This window comes from Drosophila willistoni, unplaced genomic scaffold (genome assembly GCF_018902025.1).
Source record: "Drosophila willistoni isolate 14030-0811.24 unplaced genomic scaffold, UCI_dwil_1.1 Seg145, whole genome shotgun sequence".
NCBI classification, from domain to species: Eukaryota; Metazoa; Arthropoda; class Insecta; order Diptera; family Drosophilidae; genus Drosophila; species Drosophila willistoni.
In genome coordinates, this window is record NW_025814103.1 from 592,033 (window position 1) to 615,605 (window position 23,573).

At 34.8% G+C, this 23,573-nt stretch overlaps 1 pseudogene; it reads left to right on the top strand.

Annotated features, from left to right (window-relative positions):
- The first annotated feature begins 19,010 nt into the window (after window positions 1-19,010).
- On the top strand, window positions 19,011-20,564 carry LOC6643220 (annotated as a pseudogene).
- The last annotated feature ends 3,009 nt before the right edge of the window (window positions 20,565-23,573 follow it).

Below are 23,573 nucleotides of genomic sequence, written 5' to 3' on the forward strand. Positions count from 1 at the left end.
GTAAAGTTGAAATTGAGGAAAACCTTAAAAAGTTATGAATAGTAGTTTTACATAACCCAACCCAATATTCCCGTTTCGACCCATCAGAGTTACAATTATCTTCACAACACCCAGACGAAAGGCTAATCAAAAAGCAAATTAAAGTGCTTACGAAAGATTGTAGAATAGGAAATACCAGTTTTAATATCGATGTTAAGATGGTTGAACAGCCATCTCTCTTACGAGACTGTAAAATTGGTTATCGCCATTACATCTGTAATATGAAAGTGCAGGACTTCAATAACCTTTTGGCAACCTGCACTGCCAATTTTTCGATGAACAAAAGTATTGCCCACATTGTTCGCGAATACTACAATCAGACGAACAATGTCTGCAATTTGAATATTAAGAGTGTTCGAATTAATAAGTGAAATTGTAAGTTCCCTGTATATGCTTACTGCAATGATACATCTTGCGTAAAGCTCATTGTTAGACTTAATGGTAATTTTGAGAGTAATATTGATGTGTATTCCAATAGGTTGGAAATTTGTCACACATTAAATTTTAAGAAGACTCACCAATGCAGGGGCATTAATCGCTTTCTTGAGCAGAAAGCACTTAGACACCTCACAGCATTTTGAGCACAGGGAAAATTTGCTCAAAGTTGCAAGCAATGATAGGAACCTTGTTGGTAATAAGCAAATGATTAATAAAAATCTAGCTTACTACCGCAATTTATAGTCAGAATTTAATGCTAGGGATGATTTGGATAAAGATCCATTTGTTGATGCATATATAATGTTCAAAAATGGGTATTCCTACATGAAACATTTATCCGCAAAATTGGAAGTATTTCTATGGAATGTTGAACATATACGATTCTTCCAAGAAAACTTAAATTTCCATACATTACACATAGACGGGATGTGTTATAACACCCCTAGTAGTAGCCAAAAAGAGGATATTTCTTTACTCTATCGTAGCACACATTACTGACGTGTGTAATGGTGGAATGGCACATGCCGCTTTTTGAGCGATTTAAAATCTCCCTTAAGGAAAAAAAATTGCACACGCCAATCTGGAAACGCATCATAACCGATGTATGTTTTGCTATTATTTCAGCAGTTCTTAAAGAAAACTGCTGTTGTACTCTCACAGAGTACAACGAAATGTGCTATCAGTTCCAATATAACGAAAGCAAAACATTTCCGGCGTTATTAGTACAATTTTGCACAAGCCATTATGCTAAAATAATGCGTGCTGATATAGATGGCACCATTGGATTGCAAAATGTACTACTTAGGAAATTTTTAAGAAATGCCCTGGGGGTGGGTTACAGTATATCCCGAATTGGGACTTTAAGGAATGGTTCCAACATTTGGTAACAATTCTTTTGTTCCGCAATTCAAATGAGATTTTGATTTATCCGACCATGAAAATAAAGTTGTTAGGAAAAAAAAAAAAAATGAGGAAAGCCTCAAAACTGTTGCTGGGTCCAAAAAAATTAAAAATGTGGATTATTTCGTGGTGATTTCACCGGACCAACTAGGGTTCGGGAATCACATATTGAAATGATGGTGAAGGTTCAGTAGCTACAGAAAATATAATTCGTTCTGCTGACTTCACAGTTCAATTTTGGCATTCCCATTCTCGAAATCCGTTTGGAATCGAAGAAAAATATAAGAAAATAATCGTTAGCCATTCAAATCTGAATAGTTGCATTGCTAACGGTGTAAAGTTTTACATTTTGCAATGCAAAACTCTATTCGAGCATGTACAGTGCAGGTGAAAAAAATAGCACAAAAAGAAGCAGCTCACTTTAATATACAGTAAAACTTGACTAAAAAATTTTGGTTTGCAGTTTTTTTATTATTATTCAAGGTTTCCTCTACAATATTGAATTGGACGATGTTGTCACCTTGTTGGGTAACTCTTGGCTATCCAACTTCAATGTTGAAGCTGTTTTGACTTCGATCATTTTCGATCACAACGATAGCAGTATCATTAATATTCCATGCCAAAACAGAAATAATCTATTTCAAAATAGCATTTTTATAAAAGAAGCATTAAAAAGCTCGCAAAACCTTAAATTGTTCCTCATTGCTAAGAGGCCTATTTATTAACAAAAATAAATTGAAATTCACCTTCTTGGATCCGTTTGGTCACACTTCTAAAGCCGCGAAGTTTATTAGACATTATTCCAATTTACTTGGGAATATAGACATGCTGCGGTCTTTCACGATATCCAAAGGGATTCGTTCAATTGTGGGTTTTTCATTTTGCAATATGCAAAATGCTATATACAAGACACAGCATTTACAACTGCAGTGATGCAGTACTAAATACCTGCTTGCATTGCTCAAGTGGAGCATCTGGATTCCAATATGATAGTTGCATTAGATGCAAAAGGTTTCTTTGCACTAAGTGCTTAAAAGACCTACTTATATCCTGTATTTTGTCCGATTTAATTTGCAAGCTATGTGAGCAATGAACATACAAAGCAATGGGTGGGGGGCATTCTTTTTGATTTGGGTGGGGGAATATTTGCCTTTTCTATTTGCAAATGGCATACTAAAATAATAATAATTCATTGCTTGCTCAATAGATAGAATAGTGGATTAGGCCTTCTGGGGAACCACTTAAAAGAATGCGCGCCACGAACTCTACCTCAAGATGGTGTGGAAAAGAGTTCAAAACAGGTGGTAAGTTTTTTTACTTCTACTTAACATATGATTATACTTATACTACACAGTGTATCAAAATTTGAACCCAATCAGTTCTGTAGTTTCTGAATGCATAGCGATTGTAGGAACTCACACAACATTTATATAAATATAGATTTATCTTTTCCGAATTTTATTACTTTTTTTTTTTTATCAAAATGACATTTCATTAGCATCAATTCATTTCAGTGTTAATAAAAAAGTAATGATTATGCTCATGGCACAACTCTGGAACTAAATCCATTTTGAGTTTTATACAACACTGTGTCCGCCGCCATAATTCATTTTCATTGAAATTAAATTTTTTTCGTTCGTAGAAAGAATCTGATTGGTCAGTAGATCTCTTCTATGATTGGTTGCGCTCAGAAGAGTGATGACCGAAACTTACTTCGGTCAGCGGCGCCAGTGGGCACGGCAAGCGAATAGGCTGCTCAAAACTGAGCTGCCGTGACATCGAGCAAAGCGAGATACAACGCTGTGCACAGTTTGAGAGAGCGAATTCACGGAATGCAGCGGAACCGAGACTTCTTGATGCGATGTTCGATAAAGCGTGGGCCATTTGAATTTCGCCGTGTATTATGCAGCTCGAAGATTGACTTGATTATGAAGCTGTTCTATTGTTGCTGTGATTTATTTATCCATATATGTATGTATTATTATTTGGAAAATAAAAACTGCTTTGAAAAAATTGAGAAAATTGGAAAAAAAATATTAAAGAATCGGCTATGCCGAAGTTTAAATGCCCTTGCAGTCCTGAAAACTATTTTTGTATAAATAATTTCTTCAATGCACAGACACAACATTTAAAGTATCATTCTGTCCTTTTTATGTTGCGTCTGTATGTGTGTGCGCATATCTGCGCGGTGAATTCGAGACAAGATGTAATAGGCTGCAGGCGTGAAGTTGAATTACACCGATGGATGGACGGACATTGCTGTAACTACTCAGCTTCTCATGCTGATCAAGAATATATGTATATACACTATGGGGTCGGAAACGTCTCCTCTGCGTTACAAACATTTTTTGTAATACCCTCTTTAGGGGAATAAATAATAATTGGAGGAGAACTCCTGAATTTAAACTTATTAATTTAATTATTCAGCTCAAAAAAGTTCAATCTAGCATCACTGTTGGCTTTCTTCTTGCGTTTTCCCTTACATTTTACTTTAATTTACACTCTCTCGTAGCATATAAGAATTTAAAAAATTTACTGAACCAATAGAACTTGAATGCGACGGACGCAAAATAAATGTAAAACTACATAACGTCGTCTAATCTGTTTCGGGAAGATTGTGGCAAGGGAAGTTTTGAAGCATCGAATCCAAACGAGTAGCAGTTTATTATATGGCCGAGAAATTGGCCAACAAAGTCTAATGCATACACTCAAATAACGAACGATTTGTATCTGATTGGATAAATAGAGCACAAGTTACGGTCAATATAAATCGGCTCAAGCACTGCATCATCAAATCAACAGAGCACGTGCATACCCACACAGACGTTATCAAGTTATCGACACTGTTAAACTCGTGTTAGCGACGGTCCTCTGTTAACCCACTGTTAAGTTTTTGCATTTTTGATTTTCAATTTTTCAGCTATTTAGTAACTATTTTAAATGAAATAAAGTTTAATATGCTAAAAAATATATCAATCTATTGTTTTTATTCGCTTTTGGGGGATTTTGAGCATTCATATATTTACAATTTGTCCATGAAAATGGGCATTTTACGTATTCGGACAGCTCCAAAGGCACAGCTCATGACAATGAAATGCCAGAATTTTCCCCAATTATTCATTATAATCCCTAAGAAATTTTAATGAAAACGTGTGAACGGTTTTCGAGAAAATTGCATTTTTGTTGACCACCATGTTTTTCCCCATACAAAATATGTCAAAAATTGCGCCGACTTTGGCGAGAATGCACACTTTTCCAAGAACACAGCTCAATGGACATTGAATGCCAGAATGATTAATGGACTTTCAGGAATATGTGCATAGAATTTTATTCGGAATGTGTGAAAGGTTTTCGAGAAATATGCATAAAGGTAAGGGTATATATTTGTTCAGCAAAGGCAAGTTGCCGTTCAGTTTTGAATTTCGCTTTCCATAGGGTGGAATAGGGGATCAGGCACATATGGTGCCGATGAAATATTGGGTTTTGCACTGTGGTACACGTGTGGTAATAAAAACATTTTGATTATTTCTTAGTAATTATATTAGATATATTTATGTAGGCTTTCCTTAAAAATATGAATAAACTTAATGAAATATGTAATTTTTAAATTTGTCTTTCTCATTTAAAGGAGAATTGTAGTGATGACATACATACATGTATGTTCGTGAAACTGCAAACAAATTTGCTGTAAACAAATAAGACTTGAACCATTGTAGCATTCTGGAAGTTTATTATCGTTGTTTATTTAAATTATTAACAAAACAAATTCATTCGCACTACTACAAAAAAGAAAAAACAACAGCCATCTCTCTTACGAGACTGTAAAATTGGTTATCGCCATTACATCTGTAATATGAAAGTACAGGACTTCAATAACCTTTTGGCAACCTGCACTGCCAATTTTTCGATGAACAAAAGTATTGCCCACATTGTTCGCGAATACTACAATCAGACGAACAATGTCTGCAATTTGAATATTAAGAGTGTTCGAATTAATAAGTGAAATTGTAAGTTCCCTGTATATGCTTACTGCAATGATACATCTTGCGTAAAGCTCATTGTTAGACTTAATGGTAATTTTGAGGGTAATATTGATGTGTATTCCAATAGGTTGGAAATTTGTCACACATTAAATTTTAAGAAGACTCACCAATGCAGGGGCATTAATCGCTTTCTTGAGCAGAAAGCACTTAGACACCTCACAGCATTTTGAGCACAGGGAAAATTTGCTCAAAGTTGCAAGCAATGATAGGAACCTTGTTGGTAATAAGCAAATGATTAATAAAAATCTAGCTTACTACCGCAATTTATAGTCAGAATTTAATGCTAGGGATGATTTGGATAAAGATCCATTTGTTGATGCATATATAATGTTCAAAATGGGTATTCCTACATGAAACATTTATCCGCAAAATTGGAAGTATTTCTATGGAATGTTGAACATATACGATTCTTCCAAGAAAACTTAAATTTCCATACATTACACATAGACGGGATGTGTTTAACACCCCTAGTAGTAGCCAAAAAAAGGATATTTCTTTACTCTATCGTAGCACACATTACTGACATGTGTAATGTGTGGAATGGCACATGCCGCTTTTTGAGCGATTTAAATATCTCCCTTAAGGAAAAAAAATTGCACACGCCAATCTGGAAACGCATCATAACCGATGTATGTTTTGCTATTATTTCAGCAGTTCTTAAAGAAAACTGCTGTTGTACTCTCACAGAGTACAACGAAATGTGCTATCAGTTCCAATATAACGAAAGCAAAACATTTCCGGCGTTATTAGTACAATTTTGCACAAGCCATTATGCTAAAATAATGCGTGCTGATATAGATGGCACCATTGGATTGCAAAATGTACTACTTAGGAAATTTTTAAGAAATGCCCTGGGGTGGGTTACAGTATATCCCGAATTGGGGACTTTAAGGAATGGTTCCAACATTTGGTAACAATTCTTTTGTTCCGCAATTCAAATGAGATTTTGATTTATCCGACCATGAAAATAAAGTTGTTAGGAAAAAAAAAAAAAATGAGGAAAGCCTCAAAACTGTTGCTGGGTCCAAAAAAATTAAAATGTGGATTATTTCGTGGTGATTTCACCGGACCAACTAGGGTTCGGGAATCACATATTGAAATGATGGTGAAGGTTCAGTAGCTACAGAAAATATAATTCGTTCTGCTGACTTCACAGTTCAATTTTGGCATTCCCATTCTCGAAATCCGTTTGGAATCGAAGAAAAAATATAAGAAAATAATCGTTAGCCATTCAAATCTGAATAGTTGCATTGCTAACGATGTAAAGTTTTACATTTTGCAATGCAAAACTCTATTCGAGCATGTACAGTGCAGGTGAAAAAAATAGCACAAAAAGAAGCAGCTCACTTTAATATACAGTAAAACTTGACTAAAAAATTTTGGTTTGCAGTTTTTTTATTATTATTCAAGGTTTCCTCTACAATATTGAATTGGACGATGTTGTCACCTTGTTGGGTAACTCTTGGCTATCCAACTTCAATGTTGAAGCTGTTTTGACTTCGATCATTTTCGATCACAACGATAGCAGTATCATTAATATTCCATGCCAAAACAGAAATAATCTATTTCAAAATAGCATTTTTATAAAAGAAGCATTAAAAAGCTCGCAAAAACTAATAATTGTTCCTCATTGCTAAGAGGCCTATTTATTAACAAAAAATAAATTGAAATTCACCTTTTGGATCCGTTTGGTCACACTTCTAAAGCCGCGAAGTTTATTAGACATTATTCCAATTTACTTGGGGAATATAGACATGCTGCGGTCTTTCACGATATCCAAAGGGATTCGTTCAATTGTGGGTTTTTCATTTTGCAATATGCAAAATGCTATATACAAGACACAGCATTTACAACTGCAGTGATGCAGTACTAAATACCTGCTTGCATTGCTCAAGTGGAGCATCTGGATTCCAATATGATAGTTGCATTAGATGCAAAAGGTTTCTTTGCACTAAGTGCTTAAAAGACCTACTATATCCTGTATTTTGTCCGATTTAATTTGCAAGCTATGTGAGCAATGAACATACAAAGCAATGGGTGGGGGCATTCTTTTTTGATTTGGGTGGGAATATTTGCCTTTTCTATTTGCAAATGGCATACCTAAAATAATAATAAATTCATTGCTTGCTCAATAGATAGAATAGTGGATTAGGCCTTCTGGGGAACCACTTAAAAGAATGCGCGCCACGAACTCTACCTCAAGATGGTGTGGAAAAGAGTTCAAACAGGTGGTAAGTTTTTTTACTTCTACTTAACATATGATTATACTTATACTACACAGTGTATCAAAATTGAACCCAATCAGTTCTGTAGTTTCTGAATGCATAGCGATGTAGGAACTCACACAACATTTATATAAATATAGATTTATCTTTTCCGAATTTTATTACTTTTTGTATTTTATCAAAATGACAATTTCATTAGCATCAATTCATTTCAGTGTTAATAAAAAGTAATGATTATGCCTCATGGCACAACTCTGGAACTAAATCCATTTTGAGTTTTATACAACACTGTGTCCGCCGCCATAATTCATTTTCATTGAAATTAAATTTTTTCGTTCGTAGAAAGAATCTGATTGGTCAGTAGATCTCTTCTATGATTGGTTGCGCTCAGAAGAGTGATGACCGAAACTTACTTCGGTCAGCGGCGCCAGTGGGCACGGCAAGCGAATAGGCTGCTCAAAACTGAGCTGCCGTGACATCGAGCAAAGCGAGATACAACGCTGTGCACAGTTTGAGAGAGCGAATTCACGGAATGCAGCGGAACCGAGACTTCTTGATGCGATGTTCGATAAAGCGTGGGCCATTTGAATTTCGCCGTGTATTATGCAGCTCGAAGATTGACTTGATTATGAAGCTGTTCTATTGTTGCTGTGATTTATTTATCCATATATGTATGTATTATTATTTGGAAAATAAAAAACTGCTTTGAAAAAATTGAGAAATTTGGAAAAAAAAATATTAAAGAATCGGCTATGCCGAAGTTTAAATGCCCTTGCAGTCCTGAAAACTATTTTTGTATAAATAATTTCTTCAATGCACAGACACAACATTTAAAGTATCATTCTGTCCTTTTTATGTTGCGTCTGTATGTGTGTGCGCATATCTGCGCGGTGAATCGAGACAAGATGTAATAGGCTGCAGCGTGAAGTTGAATTACACCGATGGATGGACGGACATTGCTGTAACTACTCAGCTTCTCATGCTGATCAAGAATATATGTATATTACACTATGGGTCGGAAACGTCTCCTCTGCGTTACAAACATTTTTTGTAATACCCTCTTTAGGGGAATAAATAATAATTGGAGGAGAACTCCTGAATTTAAACTTATTAATTTAATTATTCAGCTCAAAAAGAGTTCAATCTAGCATCACTGTTGGCTTTCTTCTTGCGTTTCCCTTTACATTTTACTTTAATTTACACTCTCTCGTAGCATATAAGAATTTAAAAAATTTACTGAACCAATAGAACTTGAATGCGACGGACGCAAAATAAATGTAAAACTACATAACGTCGTCTAATCTGTTTCGGGAAGATTGTGGCAAGGGAAGTTTTGAAGCATCGAATCCAAACGAGTAGCAGTTTATTATATGGCCGAGAAATTGGCCAACAAAGTCTAATGCATACACTCAATAACGAACGATTTGTATCTGATTGGATAAATAGAGCACAAGTTACGGTCAATATAAATCGGCTCAAGCACTGCATCATCAAATCAACAGAGCACGTGCATACCCACACAGACGTTATCAAGTTATCGACACTGTTAAACTCGTGTTAGCGACGGTCCTCTGTTAACCCACTGTTAAGTTTTTTGCATTTTTGATTTTCAATTTTTCAGCTATTTAGTAACTATTTTAAATGAAATAAAGTTTAATATGCTAAAAAATATATCAATCTATTGTTTTTATTCGCTTTTGGGGGATTTTGAGCATTCTATATATTTACAATTTGTCCATGAAAATGGGCATTTGGGCACAGCTCATGACAATGAAATGCCAGAATTTTCCCCAATTATTCATTATAATCCCTAAGAAATTTTAATGAAAACGTGTGAACGGTTTTCGAGAAAATTGCATTTTTGTTGACCACCCATTTTTCCCCATACAAAAATATGTCAAAAATTGCGCCGACTTTGGCGAGAATGCACACTTTTCCAAGAACACAGCTCAATGGACATTGAATGCCAGAATGATTAATGGACTTTCAGGAATATGTGCATAGAATTTTATTCGGAATGTGTGAAAGGTTTTCGAGAAATATGCATAAAGGTAAAGGTATATATTTGTTCAGCAAAGGCAAGTTGCCGTTCAGTTTTGAATTTCGCCTTTCCATAGGGTGGAATAGGGGGATCAGGCACATATGGTGCCGATGAAATATTGGGTTTTGCACTGTGGTACACGTGTGGTAATAAAAACATTTTGATTATTTCTTAGTAATTATATTAGATATATTATGTAGGCTTTCCTTAAAAATATGAATAAACTTAATGAAATATGTAATTTTTAAATTTGTCTTTCTCATTTAAAGGAGAATTGTAGTGATGACATACATACATGTATGTTCGTGAAACTGCAAAAAAATTTGCTGTAAACAAATAAGACTTGAACCATTGTAGCATTCTGGAAGTTTATTATCGTTGTTTATTTTAAATTATTAACAAAACAAATTCATTCGCACTACTACAAAAAAGAAAAAACAACAGCCATCTCTCTTACGAGACTGTAAAATTGGTTATCGCCATTACATCTGTAATATGAAAGTACAGGACTTCAATAACCTTTTGGCAACCTGCACTGCCAATTTTTCGATGAACAAAAGTATTGCCCACATTGTCGCGAATACTACAATCAGACGAACAATGTCTGCAATTTGAATATTAAGAGTGTTCGAATTAATAAGTGAAATTGTAAGTTCCCTGTATATGCTTACTGCAATGATACATCTTGCGTAAAGCTCATTGTAGACTTAATGGTAATTTTGGGTAATATTGATGTGTATTCCAATAGGTTGGAAATTTGTCACACATTAAATTTTAAGAAGACTCACCAATGCAGGGGCATTAATCGCTTTCTTGAGCAGAAAGCACTTAGACACCTCACAGCATTTTGAGCACAGGGAAAATTTGCTCAAAGTTGCAAAGCAATGATAGGAACCTTGTTGGTAATAAGCAAATGATTAATAAAAATCTAGCTTACTACCGCAATTTATAGTCAGAATTTAATGCTAGGGATGATTTGATAAAGATCCATTTGTTGATGCATATATAATGTTCAAAAATGGGTATTCCTACATGAAACATTTATCCGCAAAATTGGAAGTATTTCTATGGAATGTTGAACATATACGATTCTTCCAAGAAAACTTAAATTTCCATACATTACACATAGACGGGATGTTTTTATAACACCCCTAGTAGTAGCCAAAAGAGGATATTTCTTTACTCTATCGTAGCACACATTACTGACATGTGTGTAATGTGTGGAATGGCACATGCCGCTTTTGAGCGATTTAAATATCTCCCTTAAGGAAAAAAAATTGCACACGCCAATCTGGAAACGCATCATAACCGATGTATGTTTTGCTTTTATTTCAGCAGTTCTTAAAGAAAAACTGCTGTTGTACTCTCACAGAGTACAACGAAATGTGCTATCAGTTCCAATATAACGAAAGCAAAACATTTCCGGCGTTATTAGTACAATTTTGCACAAGCCATTATGCTAAAATAATGCGTGCTGATATAGATGGCACCATTGGATTGCAAAAATGTACTACTTAGGAAATTTTTAAGAAATGCCCTGGGGGTGGGTTACAGTATATCCCGAATTGGGGACTTTAAGGAATGGTTCCAACATTTGGTAACAATTCTTTTGTTCCGCAATTCAAATGAGATTTTGATTTATCCGACCATGAAAATAAAGTTGTTAGGAAAAAAAAAAAAAAAATGAGGAAAGCCTCAAAACTGTTGCTGGGTCCAAAAAAAATTAAAATGTGGATTATTTCGTGGTGATTTCACCGGACCAACTAGGGTTCGGGAATCACATATTGAAAATGATGGTGAAGGTTCAGTAGCTACAGAAAAATATAATTCGTTCTGCTGACTTCACAGTTCAATTTTGGCATTCCCATTCTCGAAATCCGTTTGGAATCGAAGAAAAATATAAGAAAATAATCGTTAGCCATTCAAATCTGAATAGTTGCATTGCTAACGATGTAAAGTTTTACATTTTGCAATGCAAAACTCTATTCGAGCATGTACAGTGCAGGTGAAAAAAATAGCACAAAAAGAAGCAGCTCACTTTAATATACAGTAAAACTTGACTAAAAAATTTTGGTTGCAGTTTTTTATTATTATTCAAGGTTTCCTCTACAATATTGAATTGGACGATGTTGTCACCTTTGTTGGGTAACTCTTGGCTATCCAACTTCAATGTTGAAGCTGTTTTGACTTCGATCATTTTCGATCACAACGATAGCAGTATCATTAATATTCCATGCCAAAACAGAAATAATCTATTTCAAAATAGCATTTTTATAAAAGAAGCATTAAAAAAGCTCGCAGAAACTAATAATTGTTCCTCATTGCTAAGAGGCCTATTTATTAACAAAAATAAATTGAAATTCACCTTCTTGGATCCGTTTGGTCACACTTCTAAAGCCGCGAAGTTTATTAGACATTATTCCAATTTACTTGGGGAATATAGACATGCTGCGGTCTTTCACGATATCCAAAGGGATTCGTTCAATTGTGGGTTTTTCATTTTGCAATATGCAAAATGCTATATACAAGACACAGCATTTACAACTGCAGTGATGCAGTACTAAATACCTGCTTGCATTGCTCAAGTGGAGCATCTGGATTCCAATATGATAGTTGCATTAGATGCAAAAGGTTTCTTTGCACTAAGTGCTTAAAAGACCTACTTATATCCTGTATTTTGTCCGATTTAATTTGCAAGCTATGTGAGCAATGAACATACAAAGCAATGGGTGGCATTCTTTTTTGATTTGGGTGGGGGAATATTTGCCTTTTCTATTTGCAAATGGCATACCTAAAATAATAATAAATTCATTGCTTGCTCAATAGATAGAATAGTGGATTAGGCCTTCTGGGAAACCACTTAAAAGAATGCGCGCCACGAACTCTACCTCAAGATGTGTGGAAAAAGTTCAAAACAGGTGGTTGTAAGTTTTTTTACTTCTACTTAACATATGATTATACTTATACTACACAGTGTATCAAAATTTGAACCCAATCATTCTGTAGTTTCTGAATGCATAGCGATTGTAGGAACTCACACAACATTTATATAAATATAGATTTATCTTTTCCGAATTTTATTACTTTTTGTATTTTATCAAAATGACAATTTTCATTAGCATCAATTCATTTCAGTGTTAATAAAAAAGTAATGATTATGCCTCATGGCACAACTCTGGAACTAAATCCATTTTGAGTTTTATACAACACTGTGTCCGCCGCCATAATTCATTTTCATTGAAATTAAATTTTTTTCGTTCGTAGAAAAATCTGATTGGTCAGTAGATCTCTTCTATGATTGGTTGCGCTCAGAAGAGTGATGACCGAAACTTACTTCGGTCAGCGGCGCCAGTGGCACGGCAAGCGAATAGGCTGCTCAAAACTGAGCTGCCGTGACATCGAGCAAAGCGAGATACAACGCTGTGCACAGTTTGAGAGAGCGAATTCACGGAATGCAGCGGAACCGAGACTTCTTGATGCGATGTTCGATAAAGCGTGGCCATTTGAATTTCGCCGTGTATTATGCAGCTCGAAGATTGACTTGATTATGAAGCTGTTCTATTGTTGCTGTGATTTATTTATCCATATATGTATGTATTATTATTTGGAAAATAAAAACTGCTTTGAAAAAATTGAGAAATTTGGAAAAAAAATATTAAAGAATCGGCTATGCCGAAGTTTAAATGCCCTTGCAGTCCTGAAAACTATTTTTGTATAAATAATTTCTTCAATGCACAGACACAACATTTAAAGTATCATTCTGTCCTTTTTATGTTGCGTCTGTATGTGTGTGCGCATATCTGCGCGGTGAATTCGAGACAAGATGTAATAGGCTGCAGGCGTGAAGTTGAATTACACCGATGGATGGACGGACATTGCTGTAACTACTCAGCTTCTCATGCTGATCAAGAAATATATGTATATACACTATGGGTCGGAAACGTCTCCTCTGCGTTACAAACATTTTTTGTAATACCCTCTTTAGGGGAATAAATAATAATTGGAGGAGAACTCCTGAATTTAAACTTATTAATTTAATTATTCAGCTCAAAAAGAGTTCAATCTAGCATCACTGTTGGCTTTCTTCTTGCGTTTCCCTTTACATTTTACTTTAATTTACACTCTCTCGTAGCATATAAGAATTTAAAAATTTACTGAACCAATAGAACTTGAATGCGACGGACGCAAAATAAATGTAAAACTACATAACGTCGTCTAATCTGTTTCGGGAAGATTTGGCAAGGGAAGTTTTGAAGCATCGAATCCAAACGAGTAGCAGTTTATTATATGGCCGAGAAATTGGCCAACAAAGTCTAATGCATACACTCAAATAACGAACGATTTGTATCTGATTGGATAAATAGAGCACAAGTTACGGTCAATATAAATCGGCTCAAGCACTGCATCATCAAATCAACAGAGCACGTGCATACCCACACAGACGTTATCAAGTTATCGACACTGTTAAACTCGTGTTAGCGACGGTCCTCTGTTAACCCACTGTTAAGTTTTTTGCATTTTTGATTTTCAATTTTTCAGCTATTTAGTAACTATTTTAAATGAAATAAAGTTTAATATGCTAAAAAATATATCAATCTATTGTTTTTATTCGCTTTTGGGGGATTTTGAGCATTCTATATATTTACAATTTGTCCATGAAAATGGGCATTTTACGTATTCGGACAGCTCCAAAGGCACAGCTCATGACAATGAAATGCCAGAATTTTCCCCAATTATTCATTATAATCCCTAAGAAATTTTAATGAAAACGTGTGAACGGTTTTCGAGAAAATTGCATTTTTGTTGACCACCCATGTTTTTCCCCATACAAAATATGTCAAAAAATTGCGCCGACTTTGGCGAGAATGCACACTTTTCCAAGAACACAGCTCAATGACATTGAATGCCAGAATGATTAATGGACTTTCAGGAATATGTGCATAGAATTTTATTCGGAATGTGTGAAAGGTTTTCGAGAAATATGCATAAAGGTAAGGGTATATATTTGTTCAGCAAAGGCAAGTGCCGTTCAGTTTGAATTTCGCCTTTCCATAGGGTGGAATAGGGGGATCAGGCACATATGGTGCCGATGAAATATTGGGTTTGCACTGTGGTACACGTGTGGTAATAAAAAACATTTTGATTATTTCTTAGTAATTATATTAGATATATTTATGTAGGCTTTCCTTAAAAATATGAATAAACTTAATGAAATATGTAATTTTTAAATTTGTCTTTCTCATTTAAAGGAGAATTGTAGTGATGACATACATACATGTATGTTCGTGAAACTGCAAACAAATTGCTGTAAACAAATAAGACTTGAACCATTGTAGCATTCTGGAAGTTTATTATCGTTGTTTATTTAAATTATTAACAAAACAAATTCATTCGCACTACTACAAAAAAGAAAAAACAACAGCCATCTCTCTTACGAGACTGTAAAATTGGTTATCGCCATTACATCTTAATATGAAAGTACAGGACTTCAATAACCCTTTGGCAACCTGCACTGCCAATTTTCGATGAACAAAAGTATTGCCCACATTGTTCGCGAATACTACAATCAGACGAACAATGTCTGCAATTTGAATATTAAGAGTGTTCGAATTAATAAGTGAAATTGTAAGTTCCCTGTATATGCTTACTGCAATGATACATCTTGCGTAAAGCTCATTGTTAGACTTAATGGTAATTTTGAGGTAATATTGATGTGTATTCCAATAGGTTGGAAATTTGTCACACATTAAATTTTAAAGAAGACTCACCAATGCAGGGGCATTAATCGCTTTCTTGAGCAGAAAGCACTTAGACACCTCACAGCATTTTGAGCACAGGGAAAATTTGCTCAAAGTTGCAAGCAATGATAGGAACCTTGTTGGTAATAAGCAAATGATTAATAAAAATCTAGCTTACTACCGCAATTTATAGTCAGAATTTAATGCTAGGGATGATTTGGATAAAGATCCATTTATTGATGCATATATAATGTTCAAAAATGGGTATTCCTACATAAAACATCCCTAGTGGTAGCCAAAAGGATATTTTTTTACTCTATCGTAGCACACATTACTGACATGTGTGTAACGTATGGAATGGCACATGCCGCTTTTGAGTGATTTAAATATCTCCCTTAAGGAAAAAAATTGCACACGCCAATCTGGAAACGCATCATAACGGATGTATGTTTTGCTATTATTTCAGCAGTTCTTAAAGAAAACTGCTGTTGTACTCTCACAGAGTACAACGAAATGTGCTATCAGTTCCAATATAACGAAAGCAAAACATTTCCGGCGTTATTAGTACAATTTTGCACAAGCCATTATGCTAAATAATGTGTGCTGATATAGATGACACCATTGGATTGCAAAATGTACTACTTAGGAAATTTTTAAGAAATGCCCTGGGGTGGGGTTACAGTATATCCCGAATTGGGGACTTTAAGGAATGGTTCCAACATTTGGTAACAATTCTTTTTGTCCCGCTATTCAAATGAGATGGTTCGCAATTCCATCAATATTTTAGGAATGAACGTGCCCTATATCTTGATTTATCCGACCATGAAAATAAGGTTTTTAGGAAAAGAAGAAACAATGAGGAAAGCCTCAAAACTGTTGCTGGCAACAGCAGGTTGAGAAAACGTTTCGCAGACATTATGAATAATGTCATGAACATGATTTCTCAACTGTCCGAAAAAGAAGAAGAGGATAATATATTTAATAATTCCAATATGGCACAGGTCATTTTAAGGAAATATGTTGTCTTTGCTCCGTTTTGGACAAATTTGATGGGGATTTTTATTGATAGTACCAATAAAAGACCCAGCAATGCTCCAATAGAATCGTTTTTCAAGACGCTTAAATCGAGCATAATTAAGGATAAACAAGGGATGAAGCTGGGAAGATTTATTCAAAAAATGAATGATCTTTCGAATTCAGTTGCAAACAAGTTCAACTGGCTCGGAGAGAATCTTGTACCCATCCATAGTGCACGGTTCAGTAGTGAAGGGTAAGCCCAAAAAAAGGGTGTAGATTTTAAAGGTCGGGATAAATATGGAACTGTCCAATAAAAAACTGGCCAATTATAGGGAAAGTTGGAACAAAAAGGGTCCAAAAAAATTAAAATGTGGATTATTTCGTGGTGATTTCACCGGACCAACTAGGGTTCGGGAATCACATATTGATAATGATGGTGAAGTTTCAGTAGATACAGAAAATATAGTTAGTTCTGCTGACTTCACAGTTCAATTCGGCATTCCTATTCTCGAAATCCGTTTGGAAACGAAGAGGAATATAAGGCAATAGTCTTCAACATTCAAATCTGAATAGTTGCATTGCTAAAGGTGTAAAGATTTACATTTTGCAATGCAAAACTCTATTCGAGCATGTACATGGTGCCAAAGCTCAAGGTTTCCTGTACCATATTGAATTGGACGATATTGTCACCTTGTTGGGGTAACTCTTGGCTATCCAACTTTATTGTTGATGCTGTTTTTGACTTCGATGATTTTCGATCACAATAATAGCAGTATCATCAATATTCCATGCCAGAATAGAAATAATCTACTCCAAAATAGCATTTTTATAGAAAATGCATTAAAAAGCTCGCAGAAGCTGATAATTGTTCCTCATTGCTATGAGGCCCATTTTTACATCCTATTTATTAACAAAAATAAATTGGAATTCACCTTTTTGGATCCCTTTGGTCAGACTTCTAAAGCCACGATGTTATTAGACATTATTCCAATTTACTTGGGGAATATAGACATGCTGCTGTCTTTCACAATATCCAAAGGGATTCGTTTAATTGTGGGGTTTTTCATTTTGCAATATGCAAAATGCTATATACAAGACACAGCATTTACAAATTTAACATCCCTATATGACTACTTACTTTATATATTTACATTACAGGCAAATATAATTACAAGCTCAAAAGTGTGTAATTATTGGGTGGGGGAACTACTTACCTTATTCATTGGGGATACCTAAAATAATTAATAGCTCAATAGATAGAATAGTGGACTAGGCCTACTGGGAACCACTTAAAAAAAACGCGCCATGAACTCTACCTCAAGGTGTGTGGAAAAGAGTTCAAAACAGGTGGTAAGTTATTTTATTACTTCTACTTAACATATGTTTATATATTACAGCAGAAAATCCAGTCAACTGCACATTCTCTTGAGCTTTGTATCCTATGGTCCACTAGGACCAGATCCCGTTACGCCACCCATCCTGGCAGTTTTGGTACCCACTGCCCCAACACAAACGCTCATCCCATTCCTCCTGCAGTTACCAAACTACTCAATATATTTATATTTCTTTTAAAGGTGTATTTATTGCTTTGTCTGCAATCAGGTGATTGAATGAGATGGTAAGCAAATTATTCACCAATTCATTGGTCAAAACACTTTGTGATTAAATTTTCTTTCATTTTCAGTTTTTACTGCTTTAACTAAGATGGCCTCGTAGTTTGTCACCTTCCTGCATTTTTCAATACATCTGATGTTGTGATGCGGCATGCTATTCCTGATATTGGCAAAATGAGCGAGCAAAAGCATCATTTAATATTTAACAATTTCAAGAGCACCATTGGCTTAAGAACAGTCCAAATACTGAAACAATTATTTCCGGTGCCGAAAGAAAATTCTCAAAGATTAATCACTTTCGTAAATCACAATGATTCGATTATATTCCGACACCATCAATATAAATACGTAAATAGAGAATTGGAGCTTAAAGAAGTTGGACCGAGATTTCAATTGAAGCTATATGAAATTAAACTGGGAACATTGGAGAATATTAAAGCAGCCGATTCCCAATGGGTTAATCGTCCATATTTGAATACATCTGTAGAAAACAAAATATTTTCTAATGATTCTGGCATTCCAAATAAGGAGTCGACGGATTAAAATAAATTGTAATAGTACATTTTTTCAATTGTTGATTTCTTTATATTTCAGTCTATCTTGCATTGTGCACAAGCGTCAATACTCAAAATATTTATGATATGCTTATGATTATACATTAACTGTTAATTTAACTGGGAAATTTTAATATTTTTTATTATTTAGTAGACCGTGTGAAAACCAGGATCCAAACCCATGGCCATCGTTTTGAACTGCATCTGCAATGAAAATGCCTTTCAATCCAAGGCGTCCTATCTGAAGAAATACTTATCTATTATCCAATAGTGTTCCTTCGCTGTGATCGATCGCCTAGAACAATCCATATATATTAATTTCTTTTTAAATTTTAAATGAAATTGCTGCAATATCAATTCAAAACATAAATTCATCCGCATTATTGAGGGCAGAAGTAAGTGATGATGGATGTCATACAAATTTTCCTATCTTTGGCAGGCATTCTTATAGTCATTGTCATTGTGAATCCATTATTTCTCATACCACATTATATTGGGCCTAATCTTCTATCAGCTGCGAACCTTCTATATAAAAACATCGCGTGATGGAGGCCATAAGTGAGTACAAAACAAGTTACGTAGAGAGAAGAATCCGCCTGATTATATGTATCTCATTATTCTTTCCAGCTCGCTCACCTATCTATTCCCATTTGGCGGCCATTGACGGTCTATCTACTATACGTGCATTTGGTGCTCAACGTGTGTTAATATCGAGTTTGACAATCATCAGGATATGCATAGTTCAGCGTTTTATATGTTCATTAGCACATCGAGAGCCTTTGGCTTTTGGCTTGATTTCTTTGTATTCACACCAAGAAACTGTGGAGATGTTGGTTTGGCCATTACTCAGGTAAATTATGCAGTTAAACTGTTTAATCAAAAATATTTATTAAAAAGTTTGCATTTGTTTCCAGGCAATGGGCATGACTGGCATTGGAGAACACCATGACGGCCATGGAACGTGTTGTCGAATACGTAGATATTGAACCTGAGGGAGAATTAGAGGCGCCAGCTGATAAGAAACCACCTAAATCATGGCCTGAATATGGTCAAATTTTTGTTTGAGAGTTACTTTCCCGATCCAAAATCTGAATATGTCTGAGGGCTTTAAATTTCGTAATTCAACCACGTGAAAAAGGTGAGTATAGTTGGGCGTACAGGTGCTGGAAAATCATTTCTAATCATGCCATGTTCCGTCTATCCTATACGGATGGTTCCATCATCATCGATAAGCGTGATACACAAAAAATGGGACTACACGATCTAAGGAGTAAAATTTCCATTATACCCCAAGAGCCAGTCTTATATCTCCGGCACAATGCGATACAATTTCGATCCATTCGATGAGTATAGCGATGCGAAACTTTGGCAAGCATTGGATGAAGTGAAACTAAAGGAAAGTTTTTCCGAGCTGCCAAGTGGTCTGCAAAGTCGGATTACCGAAGGTGGCACCAATTTCAGCGTTGGTCAACGTCAATTGGTCTGTCTGGCACAGGCCATTCTCCGCGAGAATCGCATATTGGTAATGGATGAGGCCACAGTAAATGTATGTAGATCCACACACTGATGCTTTAATTCAGACCACCATGAGGAACAAATTCAAAAAGTGCACCGTTCTAACCATAGCACATCGTCTGCACAAAATTATGGATTCGGATAAAGTTCTAGTCATGGATGCCGGACGAGTTGTCGAATTTGGTGGCACCTACGAGCTACTCACAGCCGTAGATACCAGAGTATTTCACGGGACGGTTAAACAAACAGGTCAAGCCACTTATGATAGTTTATTAAAAGTTGCACAAAGGGTAAGAGAAAGCAATTTCTAGCTTAAGGAGTAGAAATTTTAATGGTCTTATTTTTTATTAATTTCAGGCCTTTGAGATGCACAACAACAGCAGAGACGTTCAGCTTCCTGAAAATCCAAATGTAGACAACAGCATATTTTTGACAACTTAAACCTAGACGGATCCATAAAGCTCTCTTAACATAATGGAAGTTCAAATTCCTATTATTTTGTGATTTTGGATATAGTCCAAGAATACCAAGATAACCGATGGATGTAAAAATAATGGTGTTGCGGACCGCACTCTCTCAGGTTATGCGATTTGGCTCCCTGAAGCATAACTATTAACTCTATTTGATGCTTGATATCAATAATTTAGGAAAAAATCAATTTGCCTTCACAAACAAAATAAACATGTTTTTCAATTTATAGAAATTTACCAAAATAATATGTTGTTAAATGTGTATATAAATTAATGGCCAAGTTTGTTAAGGATTTAAATGCGAAAAAAAATCCCGTCCTATTTATGCATTACTTATTCGAGGATTATGACAGCAAATATGGTATAAACTATCGTTCTGTAATACAATAATTATTTTTGGGCATAAAAACAAATTTGTCCATATTAAATAGAAATAGATTTAAGAAAACATGGGAAAAAATAATTTGGAGGCGGAACCGATATACTTTTCGAAACGTTTAATAAAAATACTTTTTACATATATATTTAAATTTTATTTATTTATGAATATATTTCAATATTTATATTATATTTATTTTATTCAATATATTTTAATCTGGAATCGAAAAAAATAAACAAACAAGAACAACACTTTAAAGTAGCAAAATTATTAATTTTTCTTAATAAGATACTCTTCTCTTGTAGAAGCTTTGTGGTAATAGCAAAAATTACTTAATCAAAAGAGAACTATATCTTAGTACTTAATTCTTTGTTGTTTCTTCTGACATTCCAATATATTACATTAAAAAATGATACTGGGTATCATAGTAAACCATTGATAATCAATTGTTTTAGTCTTTTTAAGAATGCTTATCAATTACTTATTGTGTGCAGTGAGCATTTTACGAGCATTAAGTTTGCATGGTGGGTCGCTTAAACTTCTGAAATTTTGGCACCTCGTATAGTTCATGCAGCACTTCCTTGCGTTGACGTTATAGCTGTCGGCATCAAACGATGTAGAAGCGATTTATATTGATTGTAACTTATGTTTCATATATCCAATCTTTTTAAAATTTGTGGATATGATGTGTTACATTAAATAATCACATGAGTAAATTTCATATAGGTACTCCAACTTCTTTCACCTACTTTTATTGACTGAATTAATATTTTTCAAATATTAAAGGAGTTGATCAATTCATGCACTTCAAAAAAGTTGAAAATATATATTCAAATGGCACACACTTGGTGATCCTCATCCAAGGGCGCAGCCAGGTAGGGGGGTAGTGAAGCTGCGTTAATGTTATAAATTTTTTGGACAAATGCATTCAATTTGAGTTACAATTTCTGTAAATTTTTGATTTTACTAAGTAATAAGTTATATTTTCAATTTTTTAGGAACAAATGTCTGTCAATTCCACATTTATTTTCCCATCATTTCCAGCAATTTTTCAAGTACCTTTGCATTTCTTTGCATTCATTACAATAAAAATTACATGTTAATATAATTGTCAGTTATTCGGCAATGTATTTGATAATCAGAGGTACTAGATTAAAACTTGTATACAATGCAAATAAAATATGATCTCCTTAGATAGTAGGGTTCCTTTCATAATTTAAGTAAACTTACCCTTTGCATTATCAATTACAACTGGACGTCCAACACCAGGTCGAGCCACGTTAACTGGACGAGCTACAGCAGGACGAGATACACTGGACGAGCAGGAACGACAAGTAAATTAGCTGCCTGCTGGTTATTTCTTTTCCTATTCGGATATTGAATTTGAATTCCGAGCACGCCACGTATTTGGATATTCCAAGCATATTCCACAGTTTTGGCAACAATTCTTGAAATTAGGATTTCGATCTATCAAATCGCTTTTTTAAAAGGCGACGTTTGGCCGGAATGTATCTCCAGAATGCATATATGGCTGATAGTTTTCATTTCTCCTTTTGTTGCGGCAACCCATATTACGATCATCGGATCGATTTTCGCCGTTTGATTGTTGCACTTGATGTTTTTAAATTTATTTAACAAGTTGCCCATGTTCAATTAAGCCGCGTCTCGCCACAGATTATTGGCGTCGCTTGGTTGGCATTGCCAGATTGAAAAAAGAGAGAGATGAAACGATCGATAGACTAGAGTCGTTTGTATGGCAATTTGGAATTGGAACAGGAAATGGAATTGTGTACATACATATGTACATACAATTATTTGCGAAATTTCCATTATAATATTTTTTAAATATGTTACTGTTTTGTTGTTCTTATTGGGGATTAAGACGAACTGCACAATTAGATCCTTGGAAAACTGATTGGGGTACTGATGAACCGAAACAGTCTTCTATCAAACGATTAGAGTCGTTAGTAAGGCAATGTGGAATTGTGGGACATTTTCTTTATTATTTTTTCAAAAAATATGTTACTGAATCGCCATTGGTCTCAATAGGGGACAACTCTCTAACTTTTCTTATTAAATGAAACGATCAAAGGGATTTTAGAATTTGAAATTACTTTTAAGGGGGTGGTATAGTTATCTCGTGCAAAATCGGTCATTATTTAAGAATTTTTTATTGGCGATACGTATAGTCTCAGTTCAATTTTTGTTTGCCCGTGTGATAATATACATTAATACAATATGTGTGAAAATTTTCATATAAAAATATTGAAAATTGAGTGAGATATAGGCAGTCTCAGGCGGGACCTTGAAAATGAAGTGGTTTGCGGTGAACTCCGTAACTCGTCACAGACTCGTCATCGGAAATGAAAAAAATCAAATTGCATTAGTTAAAGGACAAAATTCCCTAGTTAACGCTGTCGAAATTTAATTTTTTTTATTCTTTTTCAATTTTTAAAGGCACTTGAAAGTCAAAAACGCCGATTTTCGCCCAAAAAAACCAATTTATTTGTTGTTGTAAAAATAATAATTTTACAACAAAAAAAAAAGAATTTAGTGAGAAGTAATGTGCAAATTTAAAAACAATTCGTCCAGTATATTTTA